General features: G+C 36.3%; 1 pseudogene; it reads left to right on the forward strand.

The window, feature by feature from the left end:
• Nucleotides 1-330: 330 nt before the first annotated feature.
• On the forward strand, nucleotides 331-1192 carry LOC138376995 (AMSH-like protease pseudogene; annotated as a pseudogene).
• Nucleotides 1193-17073: the final 15881 nt, after the last annotated feature.

Genomic DNA, 17073 nt, shown 5'->3' on the forward strand with positions numbered 1-17073 from the left:
TGGCTTGGAAAAAAAATTGTTTACTGAAATCACAACCACAGGCCTGCTGTTTATACAACATTGAGGTCTAAATTTATACTACTTATATTATTATGAAAACTGCAAGCTGATAAGTGAAAATCAAAACTGGATCCATTAGCAACTTTCCTGTGTTACCCGAAAGAAAAAAAAATTAAATCTTATCCTGAGAAACTTACTTTCAATTAATGCATTATAAGATTCTGATATATAAAGCTCCACTAATCTTTAGTAAGTGATCCAAAATTATAAAGATATATATGGAAAAATGTCAGGAGGACTGTCATCATAAATTAAAGAGAACAAAAGTAGATGCCAAGACATTTACAAAATAAAGTGAATGAATTCTTTTTTTCAAAAGCACAGAAAATCCCACGCTTAATTCTAACAAATAAACCTACATCATATTGTACTGATTTCTTAGAACAATGGAGACAAAGCAAAGATCTTAAAAGAAACCAGAGCCTGGTGCTGTCGGATCAGATTGCTGGGAATACTTTGTCCTGCTTTCCCACAAACCAGAACAATTCCTTAATGAATGATTTGAAGATTAACCTAATAAAAATGATGCAAACAATTATACTAGCCACTCTTCTTCTGGAAACAGAGCCTTGAAGTTAGCTGCTTCTCCAAGTGCTGTTCAGAATTTAATAATTGAAGGACTGCAACGTGTAGTTTTATCAAGAGATCTCTTCCACAAATTTCTGCTGCTGGCAGAATCTAATACACTGAAAGGTATAGAAACCTGGGAAACAGTCTGAAAAACTCATGCATAATCAATTTACTATTACCCATGTAACCGTGCCAAAGAAGCCTGCAGGACCAAACTGTTGGGACATGGAGAATGCAAAAGAATTATTCGACATTCAGGATCAATATCATCTCCTCACTCTGGGATGGATCCATACACATCCTACTAAACTGCCTTCTCATCCAGCATTATTCTTCACACTCACTGTTCCTATCAGCTCATGTTGCCAGAGGTTATTGCCATTGTCTGTTCATCAAAGTGTAAAGACACTGGCATCTTGAGGCTTACTAATGCTGGCATGCGTCAGCCTTCTTCCTGAAAAAGAAGAGCTTTCATCCATACCCTAAGAACCTCAGGCTGTTTGGTATGTGTAAACACGTGTTGGTAAAAGACATAAAAATAATTGTTTAGGATCTAAGATAATATGTTCCTGAGATTAGCACTGTCAATACTAGACAGCTGCCTGTGGGCATGTGGTTGCCTGATTATCTTACAATGTTTCCAGAAGTGATGAATATTTTATATATTTTAGATCAGAAAGTTTTTTGCTTATTGATCTTGCACGTTTTGAAATTTTCTTTTGGGGTTGCTCTGTCTCAAGTGAGATCTTAATGGTGTTGAGTCAATACCTATTAATATATCCAAATACTATAACCAGATAAATTGTATTGCACAACAACAAAAAGAAAAAGGATAGAGGGAAGAAAGGATGGGAGGAAGGGAGGAACGGAAAGGAGGAAGGGAGGAAGGCCGAAAGGAAGGAAGGAAAGAAGGAAGGGAAGAAGGGAGGGAAAAGGGGAAAGAATTCAGAAAGAAAAAGAGAAGCTCATGACAAAGAATATCAGATTGGGGACAGAATTTCCACAAAACAAAAATATTCTAAAAGTTGAGAAAAATAACTGAAAATCCATAATTTTCTACCAAGATAAATTATTCAAAGAAGACATAGAAATAAAGATATTTTCAGATAACCAAAATTCAGATATTTGTTGTTAATCTGACTGAAGGACTTTCCACAGAATATACCTAAAGAAGGAGAAAATTAAACGCAAAATGAACTGAGTTGGAACAAGAAGTCATAAACAAATAACCTGAAATATGTATGGATAAATATAACCACTGGACAGTTTAATAGTAAATATTATCTAATTTGAAGAGAAATGTAGAAATTAAGTATTTCAGATAACATATAATAGAGTAAGTGGTAATCAGGTTAAATCATTAGAAGATTAGAAACACTATGTATTATTCCCAAATCAGAAATAGAAAAGAACAAAAATAAAAAACTCTGTCAATCTAAAGCAATATACTAAATGGGGAAAAGGGAAAGATACAAAAATTTAGGATAAATAAAAATAACAAATATGTATCATGAAATTAATACAAATATATAGTGCAAATAATAAAATTAAATAAAATCATCTCTTAAATGGCAGTAGTTTTCAGAGCATATTTGTTAAAAATAAAATGTCCCATGCATATGTTTTTACAGATATATATCTAAAACACAATGGGGTAGAGAGGTTAAAAGTATGGAAAAACATATATTTAGTACATGATAACCAAAATAAAACTTGCATGGTTCAATTAATATCAAGCAAAATTTTCAGTCACCTTCAATATTAATAAACATAATAGAAACTAAATCCTCAAATATTTTAACAATAGAACACCATATAGCAGAATAAACAAGTTAATCAGAGCTAGAAGTTGAATTACAACCTAAGTTGTTGAAGAATAAACATTAATTATATCATTTATATAAATGGGTAAAAAAATTATAAATAAATTGTTCATTTTCTTTAGGTAATTAGGGTACCTGGAAATAAATATTTAATGTGGTATAATGGGGAGTATTAATATACTTTAATGATTTCTTTACCTGGGTGAATACTCAAGTGATTGTTATAGTCTTCTTCATACTTTTTGTATATCAATGACATACCAAAAGAACAATGAAATAGTAAAAAGGACAACATAGATTCTATAGTACTAGGGGCTTCTTTGGCTTATATAAGCCTTTTTCATGATAATATTATCTGGCTTTCTGTGCATAATGAAGGAATAAATCATTAGAGTCATCGTAGGATCAGATTTGGCAACAGCATTTTTTCCCCTCAACCCGAGATGGCAGAACCTTGTCTAATTTGCAAAATCTAGGATGTATTGCTGTCCTTTTGAAGAAGTCACATTATTTATTTTCCACAGACATTAATTTTATTCCAGTTTGTTTTCACTAGGTAATTAGGGTATCTTGAAATCCAACCCATTATTTATTGAGGGCTTATAAATCTTTCTACAGCTTCGCCTTTCTAGATGTGAACCTACTTTCAAGGGTCTTTATCCTCCCTTCCCCCACAACTCTCAAGATGTGTAGTTAAAAGAGAGCCAAAATCTTTATGTCTCAAATTTCTAGTATGAGTTTTATCTGCACAGAGAACATTTCTGATGGCATAGAAAGTTTAAAAATAGTACATATTATATGTATATGTATACACACATATATGTATATGTACATGTAAGTATATGTCAAAACTCATGTAAAATACATAGTTTTATATTTTCTATACTACATACAGTATATATGATATATAAAATATATATTATTTATGTGCATATATAAATATTATTTTATAATTATCACCTAAGTTTAGTCCAGTTTTTGTTTTGTTTTAGATTTTAAATCCCCTTGGAGGTAATATTACGGGCAGACATTGGGCTCTCAGAAAATATATTTCCTTTCTCCCAAGCTTCTTCCCCCAGCTTACCACCGGATCTTTACATTAACATCAGAATGAGTGATGAATAGGCATATCTGTGTGTGTGTGTGTGTGTGTGTGTGTGTGTGTACATGCACACATGTGTTTCCTTGTTCTTCTTGGCTTTTTATGTATTAATTAGATTCTTTCTTATTGTGTCTATGCTGTGACATCAATTTGGTAGGCCTATCTCCAGGCCCCTGGCTGCAAATGCAGGTATATGACTCAGGATGGGCCAATAAAAGAACCTCACCATCCTCAGTAATTATTTCAATCAGGGTATGTAACTCAAGCTAGTCTGAGTCCTTCTTGTGACTTATCAATGAAATACCAGAATAGATTGCTTCTCTAGCCTAAGGTAGTCAAATTTGTGTGATATCTGGGGCCACTGACAGCCATTGGCCCTGCTAAGAGAAGAGAGGAGAGAGATGGAGACAGATAGACAGACAGAAGAGACAGGCAGAGAGAGAAGGCCTAGTGACAACAATTGAGTACATGGGCCCAGTATGCAAGCAGAGATAAGTAAACCTGGAGACACAGATAGAGCAATTAGGTGATTGTGTTAGCAGCCAGTCTCAAATTTATTTCCCTTCTACATCTGTCCCTGTAGGGTTAAAATGTACAATCCACTAAGATCTTTGGCTATTTTCTTTTCTGCCCCCTTTGAAACTTCAGTTGTTAAGTTACTGGAGTTGAAATAAAATTCACTGTCTACAGCATCACTAATTCAAAGTTACTTAGAGTAGGCAGTTCTAGCTACAATGTGAACACTGAAAATTCATTTGAAACTACAGGGAAAAAAAAGGTAAAAGAGACTTTTTAAAAATCAAACTGCCATGGAAGCTACTTTACCCAAAACTTTGGTCAATAGTTTTCATTACATTACTTATTGGGGCAACTGAAGTTTGGCCATGTGAACAAGTTCCAGCTTTGTCAGAAACAATTTGGATCCAATCATCTTTTGTAAAATGGAGAGTTTATATTATTATCTCATGACCAAAATTTGGAAGTAAAAACTATTAAGATCTTTGTATGTGTGTATGTCTACATGGTCAAATATATTTGCATATATATACTTGTATTATGTTATATGTTGTGTGTACATGGTACCAAATAGACTTATAAAGGTGTGCTCATGAATTAAGTAAATAAATCTAAATGCTGTTCAAGTAAATTTAGTAAATTTTTGATAAATAAGCTAGGTTATTAAAAACTAAAAAGTACTATTGGTAAAATAAAAATAAAACATGTCTTCAAATTGTCAGCAAACATTTTTGCCTGGGTTTACTAGTCATTTTTATGTTTTTAAGGTGTCATGGTTTGATACAAAGGTTATAAAACTATAAACTAGCCAAAAAGAAAGTGATCTGTGTTTATGTAATTTCTGATAAGACTAATTTAATATTGTTGGTTTAATGAAATTATCTGAATCTTCTGAGTTATAAGCAAAAATACCTAGGTATTTACCTTTAAGGTTCTTACTTAGGTGACTATCTGATATTCATAGGCTATAAAAATGGTTAACAAGAAAGTAACTTAAAATGATACCTAAGATCTAAGTAAACTGCTAAAATAAATAAATTAGGTAAATATAAATTAAATAAATGCTTAGACAATTCAAGATTTCTTGCTCTCTAGGTTTTCACTAAGGTTTGGGTTACTGGGATTTTAAAATTTCTGGTCAACATATATATGATTTTATATATATATATAGAAATACAAAAAGATATATTTTTAATTGAAAATTGTAAATGGACATAAAATATGTTCTTTATTGAGAAAAAAATAATTTTGTTTAATTCAAAGGTTATTTAAAGGTTGATTCAAAATAGAGAGTTAGAAAATTATAACAAGATAAAGAAGAGCCAATAAGAAGGTGAGAGAGATGTAGAGAAAGTTATGGGTATGAAGATGTATTTTTGATAAAGATTTAAAAAAAGGGGAACAATTTTACATGAAAAAGGATCTTATATGGTAAATTTTTGTCTCCTATTTAAGGAAGGGGAAGTTTAGGACAAAACAGAAAGTCCAAGCATGTCATAGATGGTCTACATAAGTGGTGATAAGGTTTTTAAAAGAGAATTTATGAAAGAATTTTATATGTGATCAAGTTGACTATAATTATAATTTTTGCTCAAAACAACAAGCTTTTCTAAAAGCACTGATTTGCTCTTTAAAAAATTACAAAAAAATTTGATTCTAATTCTATACTCTGCTTCCTTTGAAACTTCTCAGATTTATATCCCAGAAGTTCCACTATTGCTATATCTTGCTGCTTTGAGCTTTTCCTCCCCTTGAAAAGGCTGGGATGATAACTCTCTCCTTCAACCTTTTTCATTGGCTTCTGTAACTTTCTCCCTTCCAGTTCTAAGTCTGTTGTTATGATCTAATAATAAAATGTTTTATCTTAGGGTTTAGAAATGCAATATTTTCTTCCAGTATAACTTAATTCTATACTTGAGTTTCTTGATATTTCTGAATTATTCAATATGGTCAGAAAACTTTATATGCTGTTCCTAAGAGTCATTTGCTCCCCTGAACTTTAAAAAGTTGAAGGTTTTGTATCCATGTAACTTTCTGTGTTGCCTTTAAAGTCTTTTGATTGTTTCTTTTTTTTTTTTTTTTTTTTTGAGACAGAGTCTCACTCTGTTGCCCGGGCTAGAGTGAGTGCCGTGGCATCAGTCTAGCTCACAGCAACCTCAGACTCCTGGACTTAAGCGATCCTACTGCCTCAGCCTCCCGAGTAGCTGGGACTACAGGCATGCACCACCATGCCCGGCTAATTTTTTGTATATATATTTTAGTTGTCCATATAATTTCTTTCTATTTTTAGTAGAGACGGGGTCTCACTCTTGCTCAGGCTGGTCTCGAACTCCTGACCTTGAGCGATCCACCCGCCTCGGCCTCCCAGAGTGCTAGGATTACAGGCGTGAGCCACCGCGCCTGGCCTAAAGTCTTTTGATTGTGATTCTTCACTAAGTAAACTGCTGTTATTTTACTGTGTTTTGATTAGATGTTTTGAACCTTTTGACATCTTTGATAAATGTCCTCAAATCAAATAAAAGCTATATCAAATATTATCGACTAACCCTAATGCTGTTAAGTTACATGCCTTTTACTCTTGGATATGTTAACACCAAACTCAAGTTAACCAAACCCTGTTTTCAAAATCAGGAGAAGACAACAATCAAAATGAACTGCTTTCATGAAACAAAGGATCAGGCCTGTACTCAGAGACATTAAGACTCATTTTATAATTTTCTTTATATTATATTTAAATTAATATAAATCTGTTACAAAGTCATTTAAATATTTAGCTACTTGTAAACTTCCTTTTCCTGTCATTATCAGAACTAGACATGATTTGTAAGCATTTTGTTAAAACATGATTAATTCCGTAAAAAGACCGCAAAAAATATTCTGATACAAAAGTCTCTAAATTCTTAAGACTCAAATGGTTATATTTTGTATAACAAGATTCTCAGTGACAAATTAATTTTGTAACCTTGGCTTTGGTGTTTTGGTTTTTGCTCTTGTTTTACCTAAAGGGTTTTAAAGAATTGATGGTGACGAAGGTTCCCATTTCACAGAACATGACACTCAGAAATGGGCAACAAACCAAAACCTAGATTGGAGATTTCACCTGCCATATAATCCAATGGGGCCAGGCCTCATTAAAAAAAAAAATAGTTTGTTAAAATCTCAAATCTGTACAGTGTCCAAGGACAGCTCCCTAATGTTCTGGACTAGAACTCTCCCAGAAGCTATACAGATTTGGAGTGAGTCACCCATTCCCACACATGGCATTGCTCCTTATGAGTTGCCAGCAAGACCTGTAAGATAGGTCCTGCAAACTCTCCAAGTTATATCTGAGATGCAGACCCTACCCCTAGAGCATATGGCCCAATCATGCTCCTGAGAACACCAACAGACCTGCTGAAAGGCAATGACTATGTGGACCTAAAACTGAGGTGGAAGGCGGCTCCACAATGGATCGGCACTATGGTGCCAGAGATTGCCATGGAGGTGGCTAAAGGGGATGTCACCCCACTGTGCTCCTTGAAAGACATCTGAAAGCCTTGTGATACCATCATACGAGGACACCAATACCAGCGAGAGCCATCATAGTGTGAGTGGCATGGGCAAGGCCAAAACTTACCAATTTGCTCTTACGCTTGCTCCTGGGGAGGGAAGACGTGTGGCATTATAAACCAGGCTCAAAGCCTGCAGTAGCCTTCCTAACAGGGCCTATGGGAGAAAATCTATCAGTAACAATGTCACAAGGATAGATTTGCCCTTGAGAGTTCCTTCTAAATATCTGTGTTTGCACCCATAGGCTATTGCTCCTGTTATCCATGGCAAATAATGTCTTTTTAGATTGAGCCATGACAACAGCAGCCGTCAACAGCCATTCTGACTGTTGGGTTTGCAAACACCTACCTTTGTCCTTTGGGAGGAGGACAGCATGGAATATGCTTAACATCACAGAATTAGAGTGACTTAGATAAGTCCTCTGGGGAGCGGCAGCTCTACCCACACAAGTGACATCAACTTCACCATTCATCATTGGCAGCTACCTACCGCTCAGCATACCTCCCACCTGCCAACTGTTGGTAAAACTAAAGGACATGTCTTTACATTGGTGAGACAACACACAAACATTACACACAGCTGAGACACATCAACTTGGGATAGATTAGCATGCATAGTGGCTGAACATAAGATGTTATACCAAAAGGCCACACTGTGCATAAAAAAGACGTAATGATATTGCAAATTCCTCCACACACTCCTGACTAATGTGATGGCTACCCCCTTCAGCATATATCCACACTAATAGAGTATGGGCATCTAACTAGACAAGGAAACAAAACTACTTCAAAACAGCTAGAGCTTATATAGCACATTTGGAAGCTGGGTGGCTATGCAGTGCACACTTGTGGCCATTCCTCCCTCTTTTGAGAGCTTGTATCTTCAGGTCTTTGGCTTGGTGGAAATGGCCCCTAAGTATTCCAGTCCCTGGGGCAGGAGCATTAACTGCTCTCACCCAAGTTACTGCTCTAGTCCAAATCCACAGCTACAACACTGAACCATACACATACACAAAATGCTGTGTACTTAAGCCCAAAAATTAGCCAAGTGAGAAAAGTGGTTTTACAAAACAGAATGGCCCTGGATATACTCACTACAGCACGGGGTGGGACCTGTGCCTTAGTGGGAACCGCCTGTTGTGCATATATTTCAGATAAAAAAGATAATGGCAATGGTGCTTTAAATCATTTGGGAGCTCAAATCAATAACATAAAAAATTAAATCTTAGATTCTTTTTCTTAATGTTCATCTTCTTTGCATATGCATTAGAGCTGTGTTTTATTAATTGGCCTAATGATTGTATTTAACAGTTACTTTTGTTGTTGTTGCCTGTATTGTAGATGTGGTCAAGGTGCCACCTTGATGGAAACAATCTAGAACTCCACAAAAGGGTTTTTACCATCTGGTTTCTTCCCCTATTAGGGGCTTTATTGACAGTTTTATTACTGTTAATCTTTGGTTCTTACTTGTTTAACCTCCTTGTAAAGTTTGTGTTTTCTAATTACGACAATTCCATGTAAAGATGATGCTGGCACAATGCTTCCAACCCGTCCTGCCAGCTCGCTGATCTAGACCGTGAAAATGCTGCCCTTGGGCCTCTTAGATCAGGCATCCAAAAATTTCTACTGCTTCCATAAAAGTCAAAGTCAATGCCCCTAAATCAGCCTGAGGAAGCTACGGAAGACAGACCTTCATCTTCTACAACCCCTTCAGATTAAGGAGTATATAGTCTCTGAGGGGAGAATGAAATAGGGTAACAGCAGGTTCTGCTTGGTAAAGATTCATAAGACCAGAACCAAGGTCTCTGATAAAACAGGAAGTGGTGGAGAAGCTGGCCAAAACCAGCTAGAACCAACAAGTCCACAAAAAAACCTCAGGTTACCCTCACTGCTCATTATGTGCTAGTTATAATGCATTAACATGCTAAAAGAAACTTCCACCAGTGCCATGACAGTTTACAAATGCCATGACAACTCCTGGAAATTACCCTATGTGATTTAAAAAGGGGAGGGACCCTCAGTTCCAGGAACTTCTCACCATTTCCCCAGAAATCTTATGAATAATCCTCCCTCTGCTTAACTATAAATTAAATAAAAGGTATAAAAATAAGACCCTGGAAACTCACAAAATGCTACTCCCTGTTTCTCTGAGAGATAGCTGCTACCTTGTTTATGGGGCAGCCTCCTTTTTTTTTCTTTTTCTTACTTTGATAAACTCGATTTTGCTTTACTCTGTCAGCTCACTCTTGAATTCTTTCCTGTGTGGGGCCAAGAACCCACCTGGCCTTCAGGCAGGACCCCAGTTTTGGGGTTCACTTTCCTGTATCAAGAGTACTGAGGGTACAAAAGTGAAATTGATACAAAAGTCCTTGCCTTTATGAAGCCTAAATAGAGAGAATGGCTAGTACAAAAGGCAGGAGAATAGAATGAACACGGCATATTTATGGAGCTTAAAAAAAGCAACGTAATAGTAAGCAAATGGAAAAATGGTAGGAGATAAGAACAGGAACAGAGAGGTTCAACTCTTCCTGGGCCTTATACGCAGGGTGAGTGTTTTGAATTGAATTTTAAGTATGATGAGAAGCTACTGGGGCAATTTAATCAGGGGAATAACAAATTGACCAAGATAGTCTTAATGTTGCTTCGGCTTGATTAAACTTTAGACAAGCTTCTCCCTGCCTCTAGGCCCCTGATTTCTCTTTCTTAGATAATTTCCTTAGAAGACTTGTAATTGTAAATTCTTTCTCTGCCTTTTTGAAATGTAAATATTTTTTAAAGCATCTTGCCCATGTTACATACCCAGGATTGCCTTTCTCAAGAGCCTGGGAGCCATCCTTTTGATATATGAACAAGGAAGATAGTGTCCTAGTCTCCCAGGCTCTGTGGAGGGTAGGAGCCTACCTTCTGCAAGGGCCTTTCTCCAAGATGTAAAACTACCTCCTGCCATGAAGATATGATAAAATTTATTTTTCCTTTAGGTAAAGTCAATTAGTAAGCACAGATGGTCTAAGATCTCCCATCCAGCTCTCAAAAACTCTCCAGCCCTTTGTTTTAGTAGAGTTGAGCTCAGACTGAATTCTGGTGTCTTTGTCCTATTCGCAGTCACCTTGAAGAAAGTCATCCTTTCCCACTTTACCTGGTGCAATTTTGGCTTTGACAAAATAAATGCTCGATTGTGATAGTTAATGCTGAGAAGAGATCCATTAGTGCTATGAGAAACAGTACTAGAAAGACTCTGCCTGATACAGATGATCCCAGGGAAAGATTCTCATAGGAAGCTTGATCTGGGATGTGAATGGAGTGTGGTAAATAAGAACAGGTGAGTGTGAGGGTGGGCAGGGAGTGGTGCCTGCAGAATGTAAAGACCCTGGGAAAACAGGGACCATTGGCCCTGTAAGGGAAAGGAGCAGTCCAGAGGGCCTACAGTCAGGAAAAACAAGGTGCAACCTGAAGTGGAAGTATCCAGTAGAGAGCAGTCCATGCAAAATGCCACAGGCTGCATGTCTGGATTTATCCCAATGCAAATGAAGCCATCAAAGTGTTTGGGCAAAGAGAAAGGTGGGAGTTGACATGGCTCAATTTACCTTTGGAGAAAATTAAATTACTCCAGTGGCAGTGAAGGAGATGAATTGAGGGATAAAATATATATGAAGGTTCAGTCGGCAGCCTAGTGCAGTAATTTAGATAAGAGAAGATGGTAGCTTGATTTGGATGGCAGTAGAAATAAAAAGGAGTGAACGGACTTCAGAAATTTATGAGGCAAAATAGACAACTTTGGGATAAATTAGAAGGAAGAGATGAGAGAGAAGGAGCAACAGATGACTTCAGACTTGTATTGAACATGAATAGAGCTACTATTCACTGATAAAGAGAATATGCAATGGTTTTGGGTAAGAGAAGATGGGAGAGATATGGTAGTCCCTCTTATCTGCATGGAGTATCTTTCCAAGACCCCCAGTGGATGTCTGAAACCAGGATTAGTACCAAACCCAATTGTCATCAATTGGAACACATTTCTGTTCATAACTTCCACTCACAAATTTAATGCCTTTTCCATCTTAAATCAGCACTTGGAATGATGCACTGTGACCATAACTTTTGCAATTTGAGGTGCAACAGCAAAACTAGCACAAATTTATTTTTCCTTCACAATTTCAGGGATAAAATATTTGTTCTTACCATAGATATTTGCAACTTCAGCATACCATTTTTTTTTCTTTCCTTAGTAATGTGAGAACTTTCACCTTTTCACTTAAAGGAAGCACTTTACGGCTTCTCTTCAACATATCTGAATTGCCAGCATCACTGCTCTTGCACTTGACTTGTAAGGGTGACTTGAGCACAAGCTCTGTGATACCACCGCAGTGGATCTGATTACCCAGATGGCTCCTAAATGACTAATGAGCAGGAATCACGGATAGTGTGGATCTGACGGACAAAGGGATGATTCAAATCCCTGGTGGACTGAATGGGATGGCAAGAAGTTTAAAACTGATGAATTGTTTATATCTAGCATTTTCCAGCTAACATTTTCAGACCATGGTTGACTGCGGATAACTGAAACCGTGGAAAGCACAATCACAGAGAAGGGAGGACTACTGTATATAGAAAGAAAGACTGTAGCAGTCAAAAGGATGTCAGTGAAAGAACAAGAAGAGGAGAATCAGAGAGGCATGTGTGGAAAATGACCTCGCAACAACTGCTCATGGGCACGACTGATTGGCGGGAAAAGCCATGTGACAAAACAAAACAAAAAACAAACAAGCAAATAAATAAAGATAAACACAAAACCCCCAGAAGACAGAATGTGTTAGTCTCTTTCATTCTTTCATTTGTTTAACAAAAGAGCTTATTAAGTACCAACTGATACCATACTTCGTTTTTATTCATAATTTGGATTTGTATGTAGATTTTATACTGGGAAAAATGGGCTGCCCATAGGACACGAGTTTGGAGGAGCCCTTTGGCATTTAGATTTCTATTTCAACATAATTAATTTGCATTCTAGTTTTACATGTCAGTATCCTTAGCTTAGAAAATTTGAGTTTATCCTAGATATGTGGCACCCACTCTGCATAGGCTAACAGCTTACTGAGCTCTCTGAACCTGAAAGAGTGAGATTAGTATACACCCAGAGGTTTTTATCACTCAAAACTTTATGGAAAATTCTTCCCATTGGCCAGATTCACAAAATGCTCACATACATATTAAGTGTAATGTCTTGAATAGAAAGCCACCTGAACTAAGAAATCAAACCGTGGTATCTCTATAAATATCCTCAAGGAAGCATTTTCGGACCATTGTACACTTGAGTTATTTTTTTAAAGTGTGAGGCATAGTTCACTTACCCATGAATACCATTTAACATTATTTGAATTAATGCTCACCCTTTTAGATCTTATAGCTACTAACATTTAACTACCTTGTTGATTGGTTAATTCATCTTCTACTAATGTTCCCAGCATGCAGACTTGACAGACTATTACCTTACTTGTAAATGGATTATTTGGCGTTTTAAAGTTAGATGTGATTTGACATAACATGACCTATAACAAAGTAAACAATTTAAAAACCATATGCCAACTTACTTTGCTATTCTATTGATTTTCAGTTAGTGCCTAGTGACATGTAAAAGGATTTTTTAAAAGTAGCCACACTTGTACCACATTGAAGTATGATGTGGTGTAGAAAACTTTAAAAATATTTTGGAGTAAAGCAGAACATGGATTGAATCATTGCCAGTTCCTTATATTCCTTGGTTCATTATACTGTATATATCGTACATCTCCCTTGGTTTATTAATTAGTTATCGCCAGCATTGGTCATAATGTTTATAAAACACCTATAAGTGACTAGTCCAAAAAATGCCTCCACAAATAGAATGAGAATTAAAAATAAAATTATTACTGACAATATCCTTGTTGTTTTCATCAACAGTGAAACTGCCTTTATAAAATTAATAAGAAGACTATAAGGTGGTGGAAACTGTAGTAGGGAGTCTGAACTCTGCAGAGGTATAGGCATAGGCATACTTAAAATATATATATGTATGTGTGTGTGTATACACAGACACACACCAGCCATTGCTCCCTAGCTTGCTTACCTAAAATTGCTTACTACTCAGGAGTCATATAGCTGATGGTCATAAAGATTCTTAGCTTCCTTCACTGATCCCATAGACAGCATCAACCTTGTTAAACCTAAGGCTGGTCTTTGAGATGTCTTCCAGACCCTGCATTCCAGTGGACCAAGTGACCCAACCAGACCAGTGGTTCATGCCATGGAACTGACTCAACTGATCTTGCAGTCTTCTCCCTGGGAGCAGACTCAATGCAAGAAGATCATTTCTGCTTCCCAACCCTATGAGTTCATCCCCAGCCAATCAGCAGACCCAATTCCTTAGCCCTTAACCCACCAAAATATCTTTAAAAACCCTGGCCCCAAAATTCTCGAGGAGTCAGATTTGAGAAATTCCTCTCATCTCCTTGCGCGGAGCCCTGCTGATATTAAACTCTTTCTCCACTGTAACCCCTGCTGGCTCAGTGTATTGGCTTCCTCTTCAGCAGTGGGCAATGAACCTGGCTGGGTAGTAGTAATAGCACCTCCAGTAATCTTTTCTGAGAAAATTACCATTTATATTATATTTGGGGAAGATTCAGATTTTGTAGGGCCTAAAGCTTATAATATATAATTGTAGCTGTTTACTTTTTTAAAAGAATCAAAATTACAAAAGCAAAATTAGGTGCAAGGCCTTGAAAGAGGCACAAGCTAACTAAAGAGCCCTGAAGCCTAAGCTTTATTAACGTCACAGTAAATAAACCTCTAACAAAAGCAGACCACAGTTTATAATCTAGAAAATATGTACCATAACAGTAATTAATTTTTTCCCCTCAGGAGTGAAATAGAACTGCAGTCCAAGGATGTTCATCTCTCCAAAGATGTCCATACTCTTTCCCATATGCCTTTATTTGAATTTGGATAATGGCATCAGAATAGAGCGCATTTCTCACCTAAAGTGACACATAGGAAGATATGCCTACATATACAGTCTGGTACTTAAGAGACAGATATTCCCTAGTAGAAATTGGAGAGAAAGCAGAACTAAATGAATGGATGGATGAATAAATAAGTAAATAATGAGAATTGGAAATTTAGCCCTGGACTCGCATTTAGTTTGAGAAAACAGTTTCAAATGTCGATTCAACTCATTTAACAAATGTTATTTATTTTGAATCAAATAAACGAAACCAAAATCTGAGAAGGCTTCATAGGGAAAGTGACTTGATTTTGGCATTAGAAGGTGATTTGAAGCCATCTGATTACTTTTTCTCTTACTATCTCAATTGCCCAAAGGAGGCTCTCCCGTCCTCTTGAAGGGATTGCTCTAACAGCCCCAAAGTGGTTTCTGAAATGCCTTGTGATAGGGGATGCTTTCTGTTTGTAAATAGAGGATCTACAGCTCAAAATTGTGAAATATAGGCACATTGAAATGATAGTAAAACATCCATAGCATTTTAAAAAAGACAAAGCAGACGATGCCATACAAGGAAGGGTTCTGCCCACATACAAGATTAAGAGACTGAGTTTCAGATGCTCAGGCCGCTTCAACTCGTAAGTGGCAGAGAGAGCATTTAAACCCAATTTTCCCGGATCCCTCTGGCTCCAGAGCATGAACTTTAAACCCTGTCTGACAATGCAGTTCTGCGTCTTCCCTGATTACTTCTCTGCTCCTTCTTTCTCACCCACTGAATATAAATTGCTATGATTTTTTAAATGTGCACTGCACAGGTATTTAGAAAATTATAGTCGTTAAGATCTGTTTAGAGATAACACATATACAGGGAACTGATTCTCTAAATTACATGGGAAAAACAACTTCCTTATTTAAAGTCATATCATGCAAATTAAGATCTCTGTATTGAAATTGTTCCTTTTGCAGAGGTGGTAAATTATTTGCAAACTGTTGTGGGAACTAGTCTCCCATAGGGAAAGTTGATCTACTGAAAAAAATTAAGAAACTACTTAATCAGTGTAGTATATTTAATACGTTTTAAGATTATTAGTCACCCTTCACTGATTTAAAATTGACTTGACTCATGCAACATCTTAATACATGACCTAGTTTACTAGATAATTTGTAAAGTTTATAATCCTAATAAATAAATATTCAAAGTTATAGTTCTAACCTAATGCAATTTTTTCACTAGAAAATAAACCAAATTTCACTATTGTATTCTACTTATATTCATGATACAGAGTCTTTATATGGTTTTTACTTTAGCATTATTCTCTATTCCATTTTTCCTTTCCTCCCGGTCATCTTTTCAGCTGACATTTTAATTCTACAAAGGGATAAAGCTTATTCTTCACTTGACTGTGGACAAAAAGTCCACATTAATAGAAGAAGGAGAAAATTTGCATGTCTTTGCTTCCCGTAAAAAACTAGGAGTCATGGTCCCCCATGACAGGGTTGGAGGAACAGAAGTGCAAGTGAAGAGGAAAAACACCTGTTACCTGGAATATTTTATTAAATTTTTAAGATTCCAGGAGGAACTAGAAAATGACTTTGAGTACTGAGCGTGACCAATAACTACAAAGAAGAGACATTTTCCAATGAATCTGAGATCTCTCTAAAAAGAAACCTGCAGGGAACCAGCAAACAGGCAAGTGGAAAAACAGAAGAGAGGCAGCAGGCTTCTGTCACCAAAACAGACACTGTGAAGAGTTTGCTTTGCTTTGGTAACTGTCTCAACAGGGATGTGGCTCAAGATTTACAATCAATTTTGTTTTTCTCCACAAAGTTTGGAAGAAAAGGAAAATAGGTGATGGGAGAAATTATGTAAGTAAAGCTACTACTAAGTTTTGCAGTAGCTTTTTCTGAAAACATAAAATCATCTCAAAAAAAATTTCTAATTAACCCTTGAGCATGCTTATGGACAAAGGAACTCACAAACTCACCATGTACAGATAAAGTAATTTTAAAAGACTCTGTGCCTTATTAAGGTACTTGCAGAACTCAAATGCTGTTATGGATATGTTTCAATTCACTAATCCAGCCAGGAGAGCTCACCAGTGGATATCAATGCAAGAACGGAACGATGGCCCAGACAATCAGTAGGGAAATGGTTTTTTTTAGCATGAATCACCCAGTGGAATACCCAAAGCCTCATTATGTTTATTAAATTCTCTGCTTATTCTAGCAGTTAAGTAGCTTTTTACTCTGAGTCATAAATGCAATATAGTGAAAGCTCATTATTTTGGATTTCTATTTTTATTATTTTGAAAGGGGTTATACAGCATTTCCTTTAGAGTATTGATAAAGAAAAATTTAGTAAGCAAATTAATAGCAAAAATAGGTTTCGGGGGGGGCCTTCTTAAGATACTTTATGGAAAGAATTTTTCAGTCATTCTCAAATAATTTGTCATGGCCCACTTTCTTGTAAAGGCAATTGTA

Source organism: Eulemur rufifrons, chromosome 29 (assembly GCF_041146395.1).
Source record: "Eulemur rufifrons isolate Redbay chromosome 29, OSU_ERuf_1, whole genome shotgun sequence".
Taxonomy (NCBI): Eukaryota; Metazoa; Chordata; class Mammalia; order Primates; family Lemuridae; genus Eulemur; species Eulemur rufifrons.